This window comes from Bos indicus, chromosome 23 (assembly GCF_029378745.1).
Source record: "Bos indicus isolate NIAB-ARS_2022 breed Sahiwal x Tharparkar chromosome 23, NIAB-ARS_B.indTharparkar_mat_pri_1.0, whole genome shotgun sequence".
In the NCBI taxonomy this organism is placed as follows: Eukaryota; Metazoa; Chordata; class Mammalia; order Artiodactyla; family Bovidae; genus Bos; species Bos indicus.
The window spans coordinates 23,310,836-23,331,767 of record NC_091782.1 but is presented as its reverse complement, the minus strand read 5'-3'; the positions used below and the strand labels follow the sequence as shown (position 1 = coordinate 23,331,767).

Genomic DNA, 20,932 nt, shown 5'->3' with positions numbered 1-20,932 from the left:
AATTAATTCCAGGAATAAAAGTGCCACTGTTTTCTCATTATCATTCTCTCCAATGACGTTAATAAAATGTAAAGTTTTTAAAAAATTATCTGATGATTTTTGGTTGTTACAGCAAAAACAATGATGTTTGGCAATTTTCTATACCCTGGCTGGAATTAAAATACTGATTCTTTTAATCTGAACCTCCAGTTGGTACTTTGGTTGCTCAGTCTATGCATTGCTTCTATAGTTAGGAAAATGATCTTGTCAGTGGTGAGGTCTTACTAACACTGTGCTGTGGCAGAGAAAGTACTATGATACATTTGGCCAAATACTGCCATAAAGGGCTTATTTAAGGCAGGAGAGTCCTTTAATTGCAGTAAACAGTAGTAAATCAAGTAGATATTATTTCCTTGTTTGTGTTAAAACCCCTATGATAAACATTATAATAAGTAATTTATAAACCCTCACTGTTTGGATTTCTGCCTGTGCTATAGCACTGTCAGGAATATCAAACCTATTACAAAGAAATATCATTGTTGGTATTGATGGACACAGTGAGAATAATGAGGAATTGATAAAGTTCATTTGGCCCTTTGGTACAATGAAAGAGGTGAGATTAAATAATTGCTTAACAAATATTCATTGATTCGTGACTACTAACAAGACACCGTGGCAAGAATTATAACTGTAAATACATTAAAATTTATACACTTATGTTTGCTTAGACAATAAATATAAATTGAAAACTCCTGGTCCTGGGGATATAGATAGGATGGAATAGCTCAAGAGTGACCTTGTGTCTTTCTTTTGCTCTTTAAAGTTTATATATATATATATATTTTTTTTTTTAAAGGAATGTTTAAGAATAGTAAATGTAATCAAAAATTGATCAGGACATTTCTGTTTCATTTATGAAGTGTTTATTTTTAAAATAATCATTTGTATGGGTGTATTAAAAAGGAATTGGAGATATGTCATTGGGAGTTCTCGATCCTTGCCTTTGTTCCTGTGTTCTCTAAGAAGAAAATACCAGAAAGCTCTGACAATGGTCATTGGGGAAAAAAAAAGACAAACTAAATATCTTGTGGAAGTGGTTTTGAAAATGAAAAATATTCATATGTGTTATTTTGTGGGACTTTAAGATCAACGTCTTGAAAGGTTGGTTGTTGCATAAAGGAGGAAATAAAATGTGAATGTTTATAATAATATGTGATAAATAAATAAAGATGTGTGGCTGGGGTAAAGAAGGAGAAGAACTGGTTGTGGTAATTAGCCTCCAGGTTGACCTTGACGGCTGATAATCCTTGTCCCCTTGTACGTGTGCTTGTGTAGTCCTCTTTTCTCACTGAATTTGAGATGAGCCTGTATAAGAAGGGGCTTCCCTGGTGGCTCAATGGGTAAAAAACTGCCTGCAATGCAGGAGATATGGGTTTGATCCCTGGGTCAGGAAGATCCCATGGAGGAGGAAATGGCACCCCACTCCAGTATTCTTGCCTGGAGAATCCCATGGATAAAGGAGCCTGGTGGGCTACAGTCCATGAGATGGCAAGAGTCAGACAGGACTGAGCAACTAAATTGCCAGGACCACCACTGAATAACAAAGAACACTCTGTAAACAGACTTGCAGCATTCTGCTTGGTTTCTTATAATACTTATTCTTGGGCCCCTACATAACCGTGGAGATGAATTACTCAAAGTGGTGGGCTGGAAAGATCACGTGGAGAGACTGTATGGAGAGGACTTGAGAGAGAGGGAGAGATTTCTGCGAAACCCCAAGTGGTCCTACTCTCCAGCCATTTGAAGTCTGCCCTCCTGTACTACATGCCATCCGGATGAATCCTCCTCAACGAGCTCTATCCAAGTTGCAGATCTGCAAGAAAAAAATAAAGATTGCTTCTGATTTAAGTCTGTTTTTGGAGTAGCTTGTTGTATAGCCATAGGTAATTGGTACAGACTTTGGGATGCTGCCATTAACGTGGAGCACTGCAGGAATGCAAAACTAAAGCCTGTGGCACTGGCTTCAGGGTCAGTGACAGAAAAACCTGGGAGCACCTCAAGGTGATTATTAAATAGAGAAAGTGGAAGGGCCTTGAGGAGAAGGTTGCTGAAAATCTGTAAGACATTTAGAGAAATGTCATTTTAGGCTGGAGAAAAATTCAGTTCAGTTCAGTTCAGTCATTCAGTCGTGTCCGACTCTCTGCGACCCCATGAATCACAGCACGCCAGGCCTCCCTGTCCAGCACCAACTCCCAGAGTTCACCCAGACTCATGTCCATCGAGTCAGTGATGCCATCCAGCCATCTCATCGTCTGTTGTCCCCTTCTCCTCCTGCCCCCAATCCCTCCCAGCATTAGGGTCTTTTCCAATGAGTCAACTCTTCTCATGAGGTGGCCAAAGTACTGGAGTTTCAGCTTTAACATCATTCCTTCCAAAGAACACCCAGGACTGATCTTTAGAATGGACTGGTTGGATCTCCTTGCAGTCCAAGGGACTCTCAAGAGTCTTCTCCAACACCACAGTTCAAAAGCATCAATTCTTCGGTGCTCAGCTTTCTTCACAGTCCAATTCTCACATCCATACATGACCACTGGAAAAACCATAGCCTTGACTACTTTGTTGGCAAAGTAATGTCTCTGCTTTTGAATATGCTATCTAGGTTGGTCATAACTTTCCTTCCAAGAAGTAAGTGTGTTTTGACTTTATAGCTGCAATCACCATCTGCAGTGATTTTGGAGCCCCCAAAATTAAAGTCTGATACTGTTTCCACTGTTTCCCCATCTATTTCCCATGAAGTGATGGGACCAGATGCCATGATCTTCATTTTCTGAATGTTGAGCTTTGAGCCAACTTTTTCACTCTCCTCTTTCATTTTCATCTAGAGGCTCTTTAGTTCCTCTTCACTTTCTACCATAAGGGTGGTGTTATCTGCATATCTGAGGTTATTGATATTTCTCTTGGCAATCTTGATTCCAGCTTGTGCTTCATCCAGCCCAGCGTTTCTCATGATGTACTCTGCATATAAGTTAAATAAGCAGGGTGACAATATACAGCCTTGACGTACTCCTTTTCCTATTTGGAACCAGTCTGTTGTTCCATGTCCAGTTCCAACTGTTGCTTCCTGACCTGCATATAGGTTTCTCAAGAGGCAGGTCAAGTGGTCTGGTGTTCCCATCTCTTTCAGAATTTTCCACAGTTTATTGTGATCCACACAGTCAAAGGCTTTATAAAGCAGAAGTAGACATTTTTCTGGAACTCTCTTGCTTTTTCCATGATCCAGTGGATGTTGGCAGTTTGATTTCTGGTTCCTCTGCCTTTTCTAAAACTAGCTTGAACATCTGGAAGTTCACAGTTCACGTATTGCTGAAGCCTGGCTTGGAGAATTTTGAGTATTGCTTTACTAGCGTGTGCTTCTGCTGCTGCTGCTGCTAAGTCGCTTCAGTCATGTCCTACTCTGTGCGACCCCACAGATGGCAGCCCACTAGGCTCCCCCGTCCCTGAGGTTCTCCAGGCAAGAATACTGGAGTGGGTTGCCATTTCCTTCTCCAATGCATGAAAGTGAAAAGTGTGAGATGAGTGCAATTGTGCGGTAGTTTGAGCATTCTTTGGCATTGCCTTTCTTTGGGATTGGAATGAAAACTGATCTTTTCTAGTCCTGTGAAAAATTATGTACCGGCAAAACACTGAAACTCCTACTTGCAATAACATGAGAAATAGAGAAAAGTATTTAATCTCAGGTTTTTGCTAAAGAAGTTTCCAGGTAGGATGTTAAAGTTGCCAACTGGTATGATAAACCTGAGGAGAGACAGATGGACTGAAAATGAAATGTTTAGTTTTCAGAACTTAGAGGAAATTACAGAGGTACCAAAATGGTTTTCCAGGCAGCAAAATGTTCTCAAAGGGAAGTGACCTCAGGGCAGAGATCAAAATATGAGGTATGGCTGTAGTACCCTTGGTTAGCTTCCCAGGTGGAGAAGTGGTAAAGAATCTGCCTGCCAATGCAGGAGATGCGAGAGATGTGGGGTTCAGTTCTTGAGTTGGGAAGATTCCCTAGAGCAGGAAATGGCAACCCACTTCAGTATTGTTGGCTGGAAGATTCCATGGATAGAGCAGCCTGGCGGGTTACAGTCCATGGGGTCTCAAAGATTCAAACACAACTGAGCACACACACACAGGACCTTAGGAAAACTTGAGGTTGGGCCTCCAGAAAACCAGTAGGGGCACTAATAATATTTTGGGCATAGCTCACTGTACTTCTGATAATCTAGGGGCATTTTTCCACAACAGCTACGCACACAGCCTGAGATACAGAAGGACATGTCTTAGAAAGAAATGTGGGTGTGATTTCTGTCTAATGGTATGAACTGTAATATAACACATAGGAAGCCTACAGTGTCTTTTAAAAGAATAAAAACATCTTGGGCTTTGGGCTTTTTGCTTTTGAATTGTCCACAGTAACTCGAATAGCAATGTAAACAGGATCTCTTTTTTCGTTTTCATCTTTGATGTCAAGTGACTCACGTGTCCTGAGCCCAGGACCTATAGAGATCTATAGGCTGCTAGTTTCTTTTTCTTTATTGAACTAGTTCAGGGATCATCCTCTTACGTGCTGAGAAATTGGTTAGAGATAGTTGCAGAGGTAAAGGCATGGACCAGCAAGTTTAATCATAGAAAATTCTTGTTATTTGGATCTTTGTGTGGTTTGATACTGACCAGGAGGTGAGTGCCAGTGTTGCCTGATGCTCAAATGAAACTGTACCTTGAGGTGCATCTTCCCTACCTTACAGGTTCAGGAAATGTGGGATACTCAAAACTAGACAAGTCTCAGACAGAGCTAATTTACTCAAAACTGGAGATCATCCTTCCTCTCTCCACCCCCATTATTCTATGTATTAAACGTATCCTGCTATCAGATATAAAAACCCAATTGGCATCTATCTAAACTGCTAAGTCTTTCAAAGAGGGTTTCAGATTAAACAACTGAATTATAATAGTAATCAAATAAATCTGCCAGAGGAAAGAGATGAACATGAAAATAAAAAGGAAAATAAGATCATATAGAAAGAAACAAATGTAACATAAGTCAGTGTGGGAGTTCAAAAATCATTATTTTTAAAAAAAATAATTTTATTTATTTATTTGTTTTTGTCTATGCTGAGTCTTTGTTGCTGCACAGGCTTTCCTCTAGTTGTTGAGTGGGGGCTGCTCTCTAGCTGTGGTGCACAGGCTTCTCATTGCAGGGACTTCTCATGCTGCAGATCATAGGCTCCAGGGCACCAGGACTTCAGTAGTTGCTGCTCCTGGGCTCTAGAGCACAGGCTCAGTAGTTGGAGCGCATGGGCTTAGTTGCTCTGAGGCATGAGGGATCTTTCTGGATCAGGAGTGAAACCCATGTTTCCTGGGTGGATTCCTTACCACTGAGCTACGAGGAAAGCCCCCCAAATCATTACTTTTTAAATGCAAAATTCAATAGCTGAATTAGAGGAGAAGTTCATGTGCAAAAGAAAAGCTCCTGGCAGAGTGTTAAAAGATAAAGAAATCACAAATAAAAAGATAAAATAATTGGAAAAGAAACTCAGAAGATTCTATATGAGTTAAAGGGGTGATGGTGACTTAGGAAAAAAGAGTACAGGAGAGGCAATCCTTAAACAATCAGAGGGAAACTTCCCTAAGTTGAGAGGATATCTGAGTGTAAAATTAGAAAGCCTCAAGGAGTTCTAATCTGGGTGATTAAAAAAAATTACACGAATCTGGATATAGCCTGACACATGAACTGGACATCTGGACCCGAATTCAAAGATGAAGAAAACTGTATACATTTTAAGGAAAAAGTGACAAGTTTTTGCACAGAAGAGATTGCATCTTATTTGCAATGTCAGAATCTAAAATAGTGGAATAAATCAGTAGACAGCTGAGAAAAAAAGGCTGTGACACAAAAGTCCTATCCTTAGCCAGAAGCTAGGATATTATTCATCTGTTCTATATAAAAAAAGATGTTTAAGGATGTACAAGAAGTCTTATAAATTTGGTAAAATTTCTTTGTTTTTTTAACAGTGGGCTACATATTACTCCAGAATGTGAATATAACATAATTTAGCCACCCAGTTTCATATCGATTGATGTTAAATTCCCCCCACCCAGTATTTTGTCACTATAAACAGTATTGTGATTAATCTTCTTACAGTTAGAGTCTTATGTTTTAACGCCTTTAACTTTATGAGATAGGTTCCTAAGAATGTTATTTCTAAGGTCAAGGGTGTATTTATTTCAGATTTTAAAGGTGCTACCAGATTGCCCTCTGAAGAGGATATAAAACTTGACATTTCCACCACCAGGGAAAAGAATAGCCTTTTGCTGGGATTCTCACTACAGGAGGTAGCTCTCTCTTTAGAAAATGTTTGTGGGTCTGATAAATATAAAGTGATATTTAGTTGTTAATTAAATTTGCATTTTGCTAATAAGAAGGGAAGTTGAACACCTTTTTGTTATTTCACTCTTTCAATTTACTGATCTACAAATTACCTAACCAACAGCCTTTGCCCATTTTTTTTATTTGAGCTTTTTATCTTGTAGATTTGTAAGAATTCTTTGTGGTGGATTTGTGTGTGTGTATGTGTCTGTGTTTACAGCTACATAACTGACATTTCCTGAAGGTTTTGTTTATTAACCCTATGTATGTTTTTATAAATTAAAAAAGTAAGTAATCATCTTATGATGTATAATTTTCCAACGTTGTTTAAGAATGCCTCCCCCACTCCTAGATGGATATGTAGTCTTTATTTATTTATTTATATTGAAGGATAGTTGATTTATAATGTGTTTTGTTGTTGTTCAGTCAATAAATTATGTCCAACTCTTTGTAACCCCATGAACTGTGGCATACCAGGCTTCCCTGTCCTTCACTATCTCCCGGAGCTTACTCAAACTCATGTCCATTGTGTTGATGATGCCATCCAACCATCTCCCCTTCGCCTCCTGCCCTCAATCTTTCCCAGCATCAAGGTCTTTCCCAGTGAGTCGCCTCTTCGTATCCAGTGGCCAAAGCACTGAAGCTTCAGCTTCAGCATCAGTCCTTCCAATGAATGTTCAGGATTGATTTATTAGTTTCTGCTGCTGCTGCTGCTGCTAAGTCGCTTCACTTGTGTACGACTCTGTGTGACCCAATAGACGGCAGCCCACCAGGCATCTCCACCCCTGGAATTCTCCAGGCAAGAATACTGAAGTGGCTTGCCATTTCCTTCCCCAATGCATGCATGCATGCTAAGTTGCTGCAGTCACGTCCAACTCTGTGAGACCCCATGGACAGCAGCCCACCAGGCTCCTATGTCCACGGGATTCTCTAGGCAAGAATACTGGAGTGGGTTGCCATTTTCGTCTCCATTGTTAGTTTCTAGTATATGGCACAGTGATTCAGTTATACATATATGCATATGCTTTATTCATAATCCTTTCCATTATGGTTTATTACAGGATATTGTATATACAGTAAGACCTTGTTTATCTATTTTATATATAGTAGTGGGTATCTGTTAATCCCAAAGGCCTAGTTTATTCCTCCCTTATCTCCTTTCCCCTTTAGTAACAATGAGTTTGTTTTCTATGTCTGTGAGTCTGTTTGTGTCTCATAGATGAGTTTATTTGTGTCATATTTTAGATTCCACATACAAATGATATCATATATTTGTCTTTCTCTTTCTGAGTTACTTTACTTAGTATGATAATCTCTAGGTGCATCTATGTTGCTGCAAATAACATTATTTCATTCTTTTTTATGCCTGAGTCATGTTCCATTGTGGGCTTCCCATGTAGCTCAGTGGTAAGGAATCTGCTTGCCAATACAGGAGACTCAGGAGTCTTGGGTTCGATCCCTGGGTCAGGAAGATTCCCCCAGAGGAGGAAATAGAAACCCACTCCAGTATTCTTGCCTAGAAAATCTCATGGACAGAGGAGCCTGTCCATGGGATCATGAAAAGTCAGACACAGCTGAGTGACTGAACACAATATTCCATTGTATGTATATGTATACACAATGGAATTATGTGTATACATAATGGAATATCTTTATCCATTCAACTGTCCATGGACATTTAGGTGGCTTCCATGGCTTGGCTATTATAAATAGTGCTGCTGTGAACATTGGGATGCATGTATCTTTTCAAATCATGGTTTTCTTTGAATATAAGCCCAGGAGTAGATTGCTGGATCATATGGCAACTCTGTTTTTAATTTTTAAGGAACCTTCATACTGTTCTCCCTCGTGGCTGCATCAGTTCACACTTCCACCTACAGTGTAGGGGGTTCTCTTTTCTCTGTACTCTCTCCAGCATGTGTTATTTGTATACAGTCTCCCTTGTTGTTGTTGTTTATCTTTTAACAAGCATATGTTTTAATTGACATTTAATTCTTTAGCATGCTTAAAGTTTTTTTCTCTTACATTTAACAGACTCTGTGGGTTGGCTTATTCTCCAACAATGTCTTAAATCCTGTCCTTCTGGCATTTCTCTTTTGTGAAGGCTGGAAACTAAGAGTTGATATCTCAGGTTCCTTTATAGTTTCAGGGTCATGTGACTCTGACTGGGCTACAAGCACAAGGCCATGGAGGAAAGCATTCTTTTCTGAGTAAAAGCAAAAACCTGTTTAAAAGCAAGTAAAAATCCTTTAAGCCCACCTTTAAAACCATTTTCCCTATTTTCTTGTCTGTAATGTGGATATTGTGCCTGCAGTTTCTGCCTTCATCTTGCAGTGGTGAAAATGAAAGCCAAAACACTGAGGATGATGGAGCAGAAAGAGAGGAGACTGTGTCCTTGAGCAGCTGACATAGACCAAATTACACTCCCTCCCCTAGACCTACTTGTAAAAACAACCCTCCATTTGTTTAATACTGAATCATGAGGTTTTTGTTACTTAACACTGAAAACAATCTTCTCGGATCCGGGGGCCAATATATGCTTTCTTCTATAGATATATGGCTAATTGTGCTAAAATCTATCTTTCCTCTCAATTAAAATGCCATCAGTGTCACTTATTAAATTACCATATATATTGAGATCTATTTTTGGATTCTCTATTCTGTTGCACTGAGTTGCCTTTCTCATCCTATGCCATTAATACGTTGATTTGATTAAAATGATTATATTCACACACACACACAAATACACAAAGAATATTGTGACAGTTCGATTGCACTGGACATGGCAGTAGTACTTTAAATCTGTCCATTCTTCCAAGAAAATTTCTAAGATTTCAACAAAGTAGTTTTCAAGCGCTTGCTGCTGCTGCTGCATTGCTTTAATCGTGTCCAACTCTGTGTGACCCCATAGATGGCAGCCCACCAGGCTCCCCCGTCCCTGGGATTCTCCAGGCAAGAACACTGGAGTGGGTTGCCATTTCCTTCTCCAATGCATGAAAATGAAAAGTGAAAGTGAAGTCTCTCAGTCATGTCCGACTCTAGTGACCCCATGGATTGCAGCCTACCAGGCTCCTCTGTCCATGGGATTTTCCAGGCAAGAGTACTGGAGTAGGGTGCCATTGCCTTCTCCGTTTCAAGTACTTAGAGCAAGGTATTTCAGGGATGGTCCTCCAGAGAAATAAGTTAAAGAACATGATATAATGAAAGCAGCATTGCTTATAGTCAGGAAATTTTAATTTTACTCCCCATCTGCCAAGTTTTCAACCCTACACATGTTCTTTCAATTTCCTCATCTCTGATTGACTCATTCATAGACTCAGGGTTGACAGTAGATGGCTCCTGGTGTCCCATGCAGCTCTAAAAATCAGTGATTCCATGAATCTATAAACTAGGACATTTCTATGAAACTATTACGTTCTTTCTCCTTACAGGAAAGAAAATTTCTGTGATTGGAATCTGTCATCTTCAAATACACAAGTTACCTGTATACTTGTATGCAATCCAAAAAAATCCAGTTGCCCACATTAGCTTTTCCCTTTCTCTCATTGTGTGGGAGGGCTTTTGGTCACCTTCTAGAAAAGGGGATAAATTGAACTTGCCTTGGTTCCCCTGTGGGTGACTTCATAAAGGTCTTAACTTTGAGAGGAGAAAACAGGCAGACAGTTAGAAAAAGTTGTAATTCTGAGAAGTATTAGAGAAAATTTTGGGTTCACATTGGGGTGAGAATAAGCTTCACTCAGGATTAGAATCTGCACTGCTTCCTAGACGGTCTGTACTACTTGGTCAATGCTATTTCTTTTTGTCCTTCCTGTTGTCCTGTAATATTTCAGCTGTTTCTCACATATACAATCAGGTTATTTTTTAAGAATATAAGAATATGGAAGGTCAAATCATGTACCCTCCCAACAGTTCTTTTCATCTGCAGTAAGAGAAAAATTATATTCAGATAATTTTGTGCATTAGCTCTATTCTAGAATATCTCCAGATGTTGACTTAAAATTAATATGAAAAAATTATTAAGACTTAAGCAGGGTACTTCTTTTCTGTCCTTTCAACTAATGTCACAAGTTGATTCTGCTTTTCTAGGTCATGGTTCCTCTCAAGGGTTAAGACAAACGGTTTGACCAGGAGATTGAATCATTTAAAATTTATTTTCCTTTGTTTAACTTTAGGATAGCTCAGGAATTTTGGCTATCCTAATTCATCTTCAAATTTAATTTAAAAAATGATAACTAATGACCTCAATTCAGATCATTTGCAAAATCTCACAGCCTTATAAATATGGATTATAATAAGAAGAATGATTTACAGATAATGAGCTCTTTGTCTGTCTCTGGAATCTTCTTACAGCTGGAGGAGTATGAAAGGTCATACCTACTGGATTGTATTCTTATCTTTATCCCTCTGTGTTTATCACTTTTGCTGTGACTTTTTTGAAGTCCTTAATATTACCACTATCCTAGAAAAATGTGATCTAGGATAGATGGCATGAAGGTGTTAGGATCAGGATACAAACTTGATTATATTTTCTTTCCCTTTTGAAGTTAAAACTATCACAGACTGATTTTCTGGTTATTCCTTTTCTGAATTCCATGTAGAAGCTACCAAGAAGCTTTCTCCATAGGAGTGATACCACAGTGTTATTGTAAAATGTTATATAGAGTACTGTTGTAAAGTGGCATGATCACTACTATAAGGAATCATAGCTTCTTTCTAAAAATACCTGCACACAGTGCTTATTCCTTGAAGCTTTTTGGCCGTACTGTATATATGATATATGTTTAAGAAAACTGAGGCAGACACTTAACAGATTTTACCCAACGACAGAGCTGTTCAGTGAGATTCCAATAACACTTCTGTTAATCAACACTGCCTATAGTGAGAAGCAAATGCTTTATTTAGTAATAGTGATATGTAGTTTATTTTGCCTGGGGAGTGTGGTCTAGGAAGTTTCTTTAATTGTTTATCTTCCCTTGGCATAAATACATTAATGATACATCGAATATTTTTAAAATTTTGAAAGTTTAGTCATAAAGTTTATGATTGAGTACATTTAGAGAGCACACCGTATTTTTCAATTCTCTACCTCTTCCATCACAATAATTGCTCTCTCCAGTAAAAAAGTAAGTTGCTTTTTTAATTTAGCAACTTTAAGCATTGATCAATTTCTAGATTTTTATTTACTCTAAGAATAAATTTAATATAAACAAGATTCCCTATGTCTGTTGATTATAGCAGAAAGTATTGTAAATTATATTCTGGTAATTGGGAGGTTGTTAGGGATGCAGGGAAGAAGTTGTAAGTAATTTGAGACATTTTAAAACATTAAGTATTCTTTTGCTGATAATATAAAAATACTCAGTAATGTGATTACTTTTTTTTAGAAATCAGTATTAGAGAAATCCATTTTTAAATATGTTTTTAAAAAAAACTTTTAAGTTCTCATTTTAAAAAATATGTATTTTATGTATTTGACTGCACCAATCAGTTGCAGCATATGGAATCTTTTTAGCTGTGGCATGTGAACTCAGGGATTGGACCCGGTCCTTTGCATTGGGAGCATGAAGTCTTAGCCACTGGACTATTAGGAAGGTCCCAAAAACATCTATCCTTTTTTTTTCTTTAAAGATAGCAATTTTAGGTAGTCTACAAGAGTGGTGATTCTAGTAATATTCCAATCAATAAATGAATGGTCATTTATGTACAACTAATTTTTACACGGGTGTTCATTGGAAGGACTGATGCTGAAGCTGAAACTCCAGTACTTTGGCCACCTCATGGGAAGAGTTGACTCATTGGAAAAGACTCTGATGCTGGGAGGGATTGGGGGCAGGAGGAGAAGGGGACGACAGAGGATGAGATGGCTGGATGGCATCACCGACTCAATGGATGTGAGTATAAGTGAACTCTGGGAGTTGGTGCTGGACAGGGAGGCCTGGCGTGCTGTGATTCATGGGGTCGCAAAGAGTCAGACACGACTGAGCGACTGAACTGAACTGAACTGAATTTTTACATCCAGAGTGATACACTATACTATTTTCTTACAGTGAATTTAACAATCTCAAAACAATTTAAAAAGTGTTAGCATTTGAGCAATTCATAAGAAAAACTGACATTTGTTCATAAAACATGGTCAGTGCAGTCTGAAGTTTTTCTTTGAGATTTTTCTCCAAACAGCTGTTGCAAATGACCCTGAGTTCAGAAATGCTAGGTATAATAACATTGTGGAGGGAATTAAGTTGATGAAAGATCTACCCTTCCTGTTAAGTCATGCTTAATAATGTCTAACTTCTCAGATAATTGTCTTCCACAATAGTTAAACAGTGAATAACAAGTAAAACTGATACCCAAGTTTCTATTGTCTTGTGAAATGATAGAATGGATGAAACAGAGGGAAACAAAATTGCTGTTTGAGGTGGGAAAAAAGAACACATCTCCAATGATAGAATCCAAAGTAAGATTATCCTCATTACAAATAGACTGACCATCAGGGCCTGATTTGGTGAAATATCTTCTAAATGGTCACCTCCTCCAAAAAAACGTTCTGGTCTTTCACCTTGAACTAATTTCTCCCATTTTGTCCTTTCCCATCACTGCTCATGTCCCTATTTATCATTCGATTCCTTGGCTTTGGATTTGAGTTGTTGGTATGTCTGGACTGTTGTTATTTAGTCACTAAGTTGCCTCCAACTCTTTTGTGACCCTATGGAGTATAGCCCGCCAGGCTCCTCTGTCCATGGGATTTCCGAGGCAAGATAACTGGAGTGGGTTGCCATTTCCTACTTCAGGGGATCTTCTGTACCCAGGGATCAAACCTGTGTCTCCTGCATTGGCAGGTGGGTTCTTTACTACTGAGCCACCAGGGAAGTCCATCCAGGACTGTGCCAACCTGCAAATATCTTGGAGGCAGTGGTGGTGTCTTATTGGACTCTGCATGCTTTAACCCTCAACACAAGAAACATGGTGCCATATCTGGCACACTGAAGGAAATTAATAAAATTAAGTAAGTAAACAAATAGGTAATATTTTAACTGTTCATTTTTTATTTTATTCTCCATCAAATAAAAAAATACAAAAAAAATAAGCATTTTTAGCTTATTTTCAAATTGAGACAAAGAATTATATGATTAATTAAATTAGTATTCTTCCTCGGTTTTCATCAAATTCAGTTGATAATCCTATGTCTCTAAAGGCTAGGATCTGTTTCCAAGTGTGAGTAGTATGCTGCTGCTAAGTCTTTTCCTTCGTGTCCAACTCTGTGCGACCCATAGACGGAAGCCCACCAGGCTCCCCCGTCCCTGGGATTTTCCAGGCAAGAACACTGGAGTGGGTTGCCATGTCCTTCTCCAATGCATGAAAGTGAAAAGTGAAAGGGAAGTCGCTCAGTCGTGTCCAACTCTGAGCGACCGCATGGACTGCAGCCTACCAGGCTCCTCTGTCCATGGGATTTTCCAGGCAAGAGTACTGGAGTGGGGTGCCATTGCCTTCTCTGGTGAGTAGTAATAGTTTCTCAATAAGTAATATTATACAACAATTCAAATTAGGTAATTTGGGCCTTTGGATAAGCACCTCACTTTTTTTCATAATCCCTCTTGGTCACTTAATTATAATGTCTCAAAAGTGAGACACACACACACACACACACACACACACACATAGGCCAGTGACAGAGTTCAGGAAGGGTTATAACTGCAATAACTTAAGCTGATGAGGAACTGAAGAAAGACTGAAATGCAGTCATTAGTAATGTGCATTTCTTAAAATCTATAAAAGGTTTGATGATTTACTATAGGAATATAGGGAAAGCAGTGGTGAATCATGCCTGAGCCAGAAAGCCTTGGAAAGTCTCAATGAAAAGAACACATTTGAATCAGGGCTTGAGTGGTGACACAGATTTGATCAAATCAGAGGGGCAGGATTTTAGGTAGGAGAAATTGCATCAGCCATGGTGCTGTGACATGGATGTTCCTCGAACAATAACTAAAGAGCCAGTGGGACTGGCAACAAGGACCTCTAGGTGACTTCCGAGCAGGTGTGATGGATGTTAAGGAATGGATTATAAAAATATTCTGATACACTGGTATACATTGGGTTTGAGGGAGACCAGAAGCAGGTATAAGTGTTAGAAGCCATTGTCCTGGTGAGAAATTATGGGGAGTGGAATAGGCCAGTAGCAGTGAAAAAAGAGGGCAGAAGAAATGAGAAAGTCTAAGAGGACATTAACATTTTCTAGCTTTAGTGGCAAATAAATTATGATCATTTATATGCTATGGAGAGCTCAAGAGAGGGAACTTTTTTTTTAATGGAGTAGAGATAAAGATTTTTAAAGGCAGGAGTGTCAAATGGTGCAGTAGGATGAAGATTAAGTAGTTATCATTTGGGGTGACCATAAACACTTTTCACTTTTGTGGGAAAACATAAGCCGCTGATTCCTATCACTGTTGTTCCCCTAGTCAATCTGCAACCATGAAATAATATTTAGTGCTAAACAGCCTATGCAGAATTGGAAAAGAATGTTTCGTTGATTGCTGTATCCCTTGTCAACTGATTAGCTTCTCCTGTGTGGATCAGCTGCTGGGGACGCTGGTTGCTCACAGGAGCAGCTGTTGTCATTGATTCTGCTCCAAGCAGTAGGTGAGCTGGAGTCAGATTGTGCTGCAGAGGTGAAGGAGAAGGGAGATGGAACTTGAAAGGGAGACAAATTTTTACCTCTACTGTCATAAGGTTTTTTTTTTTTTTCCTGGACCTGAAAACTAAACTGACATAATACAGATTAACATGAGGAAAGCTAACAAATGTATGTGGTTTATGTGATGCATGAGATTTCTTAAGGCAAAAAGGACCCAAAGAAATGATGAAACCTAAATATTCTTTTCACTAGGTTGAACAAAGACAGACAATTATGGAAAAGTAATTAAAATATATGGGGAGGCTAAAGGAAGACGAAACTTCTTTTAAGTAGGTCTGTTTGTACGGAATTCTCTTGACTTTGACTCCCATGGAAGAATGTTCTCTTGGTACAGTTCAATTCAGTTCAGTTGTTCAGTCGTGTCTGACTCTTTGTGGCTTCATGGACTGCAGCATATCAGGCTTCCCTGTCCATCACCGACTCCCAGAGCTTACTCAAACTCATGTCCATCGGGTCGGTGATGCCATCCAGTCATCTCATCCTCTGTTGTCCCCTTCTCCTGCCTTCAGTCTTTCCAAGCCTCAGGGTCTTTTTCAATGAGTCAGTTCTTGGTACAGAGAAGGCATCTTTCACAAACGTGTTTTATCTTCTGTTTTTAGAAAGAAGTGGGGAGATGAGAATGGCTTTCTCTTATCTGTTATTTTTTTAAGTTCCTTTCAGTTCCTTTCAGTTCAGTTCAATTCAGTTCAGTTGCTCAATTGTGTCTGACTCTTTGCGACTCCGTGGACTGCAGCAGGCCAGGCCTCCCTGTCTATTACCAACTCCCAGAACTTGCTCGAACTTATGTCCATTGAGTCCATGATACCCTCCAACCATCTCATCCTCTGTCGTCCCCTTCTCCTCCCGCCTTCAAACTTTCCCAGCATCAGGGAGAAAGGTTGTTGTTGTTTCACGTGAAGACATGGGGATTCTTGGCCCTCGGAGGAGAAGAATTCAATCTGGGGCCAGAGATGAGGCTTGATCGCTCAGAGCTTTTGTGTAATAAAGTTTTATTAAAGTATAAAGGAGATAGAGAAAGCTTCTGACACAGGCATCAGAAGGGGGCAGAAAGAGTACCCCCTTGCTAGTGTTAGCAACGAAATTATATACTCTCCAATGAATCCAAATAATGTCTGGAGGTTATAAAGACCTCACCAGACCTACTCCCATAATTTACATTTTAAAATAACAGAATTAGCCAGAAGGTTTAATCGAGAGACTATCCTCAGGCAGGATACATTATTGTTATATAATCCTAAGGAATGTACAGAAGGAAAAGTTTGTCGTTTCTTCCTCCTTGAGAATTCCAGACCCCTCTCTCCTTGGGGACCCCTAGACTTCTTATCAACCTGCCTAGGAAATGACTTTCTCAAGGGTCTTTTCCAACAAGTGAGTTCAGTGCATCAGGTGGCGAAAGTATTAGAGTTTCAGCTTCAGCATCAGTCCTTCCAATGAATATTCAGGACTGATTTCCTTTACAATGGACTGATTGGATCTGCTTGCTGTCCAAGGGACTCTCAAGAGTCTTCTCCAACACCACAGTTCAAAACCATCAATTCTTCAGCACTCAGCTTTCTTTACAGTCCAACTCTAACATCCATACATGACTACTGGAGAAACCATAGCTTTGACTTGACGGACCTTTGTTGGCAAAGTAATGTCTCTGCTTTTTAATATGCTATCTAGGTTGGTCATAACTTTTCTTCCAAGGACCAAGTATCTTTTAATTTCATGACTACAGTCACCATCTGCAGTGATTTTGGAGCGCCCCCCCCCCCCCCCCCCCCACCAAATACAGTCTGTCACTGTTTACATAGCTTTCCCATCTATTTGCCTTGAAGTGATGGGACCAGATGCCATGATCTTCGTTTTCTGAATGTTGAGCTTTAAGCCAACTTTTTCACTCTCCTCTTTTACTTTTATCAAGAGGCTGTTAAGTTCTTCTTCACTTTCTGCCATAAGGGTGGTGTCATCTGCATATCTGAGGTTATTGATATTTCTCCTGGCAATCTTGATTCCAGCTTGTGCTTCATTCAGCCAGCATTTCTCATGATGTACTCTGCATATAAGTTAAATAAGCAGGGTGACAATATACAGCCTTGATGTACTCCTTTCCCTATTTGGAACCAGTCTGTTGTTCCATGTCCCATTCTAACTGTTGCTTCCTGACTTGCATGCAGATTTCTCAGGAGGCAGGTAAGGTGGTCTGGTATTCCCATCTCTAGAAGAATTTTCCAGTTTGTTGTGATCCTCATAGTCAGAGGCTTTCGCATAGTCAATAAAGCAGACATAGAAATTTTTCTAGAACTCTCTTGCTTTTTCCATGATCCAACAGATGTTGGCAATTTGATCTCTGGTTCCTCTGCCTCTTCTAAATCCAGCTTGAACATCTGGAAGTTCACGGTTCAGGTACTATTGAAACCTGGCTTGGAGAATTTTGAGCATTACTTTGCTAGTGTGTGAGATGAGTGCAATTGTGTGGTAGTTTGAGCATTCTTTGGCGTGGCCTCTCTTTGGGATTGGAATGAAAACTGACCTTTTCCAGTCCTGTGGCCACTGCTGAGTTTTCCAAGTTTGTTGGCATATTGAGTGCAGCACTTCCACAGCCTCATCATTTAGAATTTGAAATAGCTCAACTGGAATTCCATCACCTCCACTAGCTTTGTTCCTTTAGCTCAAAATAATCCTTATGCCAAAGTGACAGATTTGAGGGTAGCATATTCTGCCCTGCTGCATCCCATTCAGTAGAGTCATCAGCTATGAAATAAATAAGGAACAACTGTGAACCTGAAAATCCAAGAGGGTTTTCCTCTTGCTGTTCTGTGAGGTTCATTATAGTTTGTATTCAGTTAAGAGAGTTGATAGTAACACTATATTTAGTTATTTCATTTTATTTATTTATTTATTTTTCTGGTAATGACTTTATTTCTTCAGTTAACATAACCAGCCCACGATACAGCATACTAAATCATAAAGTACAAATCCAAGGAAGGTAATACCTTTACTAAGTTACAAAACTTTGGCAAATCAGTACAGTACTCTTTATAACACAATAAAATGTACTTTTGTTGGAGTCATTTATTACTTTCGTGATAATTTTTACTCCAAAAAATGTTGAGTATGAAATTAAAGCATTGTAATTTTTAATGGTGGTTTATAGCAAATTATTTCATACAGTTAATGTCTTTTTAAAATGATAGTTTCTCCTTTAACAGTGAGTTCCCTCATGGAAGCTCTCCAAGTTTACCGCAGCAGGGCAGTCTTGCATATGCAGAAGGGGCTCTGCTTGGTTCTGGGGTTGGTCCAAAGCCAGGTAGAGTTCCAATGCATGACAAGCTTTAAAATTCTACCTTAAGGAGGTTTCATCAGCCAATACCAATTTCCAAGCATACTTTTCAAAAAGCTTAAAATTTTGCATAAATACTGGAATCCTCAAAATCAGTCATTTCAGACAATACTAATTTCAGCTGATCCCTTTTATTTAGAAACCCTGCACCTCTGTTTGATCAAGTCACATAGCTTTTCTTCAGCTTATTTAAAAAAAAATTCTACCTAAAATAGAGTTGTATTTTTTAAATAACAAATAAATATACTGCCAACTTGTAGAGAGCTGGGGAACTGGGTGCCATCTATCAACCTCCATTATCATTTCCCCACAAATGCTGCTGCTGCCATTGGTGTCTGTGTGCTTCCTCTTGCTGAAGCTGTCAGTTCCTCAATTTCAGCATTTAATTTATGTATTACCCACTCCATTGCTTCTCCGCCTTTATTAGCATTTGATGATATCGTACTTGCCATCAGCCCTTCAAGGTAACTGCTGAGACTGACTCCTTTCACAGTAATTACGGCTTCTTGAGTCAAAATAGTTTTTTCTGGGTCTTGAGGATGTGAAACCATCTACTGAAACCATATTTGTAAATGAAATATTTGTAGATTTAAGTTCCATTGTTTTCTCTACGGGATCCACTACAGAATGTTCTTGCTCATATGTTTTGGTTCTTGCCACATCAATAATAGACTTCACAATGGAAGGCAGTCTCCACTCTGTGCTGAGAAGTCTATGGCTATGCAACTTTCCAGAGGGATCTATGTGTCTGTCCAGTACATCAACTCCAACCACACTCGGATTCATAGGATTTGGGTATTTCTGCATTGCAGCTGTTGTAACGGTTTCCCATGGATGGTCAAAGACGTGCTCCGAAGTCCAGATCTTCATGGTGTCGGCGGCCAGCACGATGTCCGGGCGGCGCTAGGGCACAAATGAGGCAAAGAGCTATATTTAGTTATTTCATTTTAAATCTTGTATTTATACACCTTCTCTCTAATAGTCTATACTCTTAAACACTTTAAAATTATGTAATCCAGGGTGAAAGACTGGAAAAAATTGTTAAATTTACCTTTGTTCGCATTATAAAAATTCTGAGGAAAATGTATGGATGTGTTTGTAGTGTATCCTATAATATCAGGTATGATACTGTTATGGCTGAAGAATGTTGTAAATACTAATCTGCCTGCAATGTGGGATACCCAGGTTTGATCCCTGGGTCAGCAAGATCCTCTGGAGAAGGGAATGGCTTCCTAACTCCATGGAGAGAGGAGCCTGGTGGGCTACAGTCCGTAGGGTTGCAAAGAGTCGTACATGACTGAGTGACTAACATTTAATCAGAAAGATCAAAATAGAGAATCACCTGGAATAAAAAGTCCTGCGTTTGAGAAAATTTAAAAGGTAGTTGTTGGGCTACCATCTTATTGGTTCTCTCTGTTGGGCGGAACGGTGGGAACTAAAAGACCATGCAGTGAGTCTCATGATTTTTTCAAGGAGTGGACTTGGAGGAGGTGGAGGGTTTCAAACTAGATTACATTCCTTTCTCAAGAAATAAACCAGAGGCGAACGAAAACAAACAAGCTAACGACTTCAGCAGGTTTACGACCCAGTCTCTTATCTTGCTGTAGAGTCAGAAAATTGTATTTATTGTGTTTTGTACATAATTATTTACTGTTGTCTAGAATAGCATTTTCGGAGAAGGCAATGGCACCCCACTCCAGTACTTTTGCCTGGAGATTCCCGTGGATGGAGGAGCCTGGTAAGCTGTAGTCCATGGGGTCGCAAAGAGTCAGACACGACTGAGCGACTTCACTTTCACTTTTCACTTTCATGCATTGGATAAGGAAATGGCAACCCACTCCAGTGTTCTGGCCTGGAGAATCCCAGGGACAGGGGAGCCTGATGGGCTGTCGTCTATGGTGTCGCATAGAGTCGGACACGACTGAAGCGACTTAGCAGCAGCAGCAGAATAGCATTTTATTCCTGCCTTTGCCGAGTGTATTTTGTGTGCTACAAGTGATCATCTGTGCTTCCATTACCATCCTTCCTCTGACCTCCAGGTGCTGGCCTCTTCCCATGTTTCTTGAAAAGTCAAAGGTGTGAGTCTTGTTAAACAAATTTTATTTTTCTTTCTTCCTAAGGACATTTATAAATACATATATTGCTCTTGCTCTGAATTATCTTGATCTCCCAACAAGGTGAAAGTAGACATTTATGTGTTTTTTTTTTTTTTTTTCCCAGCCCCTGGTATTTGTTCTTATTGCTCATAGCAATATTTTAGCTCACTTTAATTTATTGTACTAGTGTTCTTAATCCCTCAGAGTCACAATTCTATTCAGGAAGACAAAAAATATAAAGTGATAAGATGTCTCAGTATCTCAAAATACAAGAAAAATGGAACTGTCATTGCCCAGTTTCTCTAGAAAGGAGAGCCTGGGGCAAAGATAAAAGTGATAACACAGCAGTTTGGAAGGTGAAACCCAGCGCAGCCCAGCATGGGTGAGGAGAGCGAAGAGAGGCAATGGTAGGGGTGAAGCAGCAGGAGTGCATG

General features: G+C 39.4%; 1 pseudogene; it reads right to left on the bottom strand.

The window, feature by feature from the left end:
* Positions 1-18,040: 18,040 nt before the first annotated feature.
* LOC109576660 (PRELI domain containing protein 3B pseudogene) lies at positions 18,041-19,323 on the bottom strand (annotated as a pseudogene).
* Between the last annotated feature and the right edge of the window lie 1,609 nt (positions 19,324-20,932).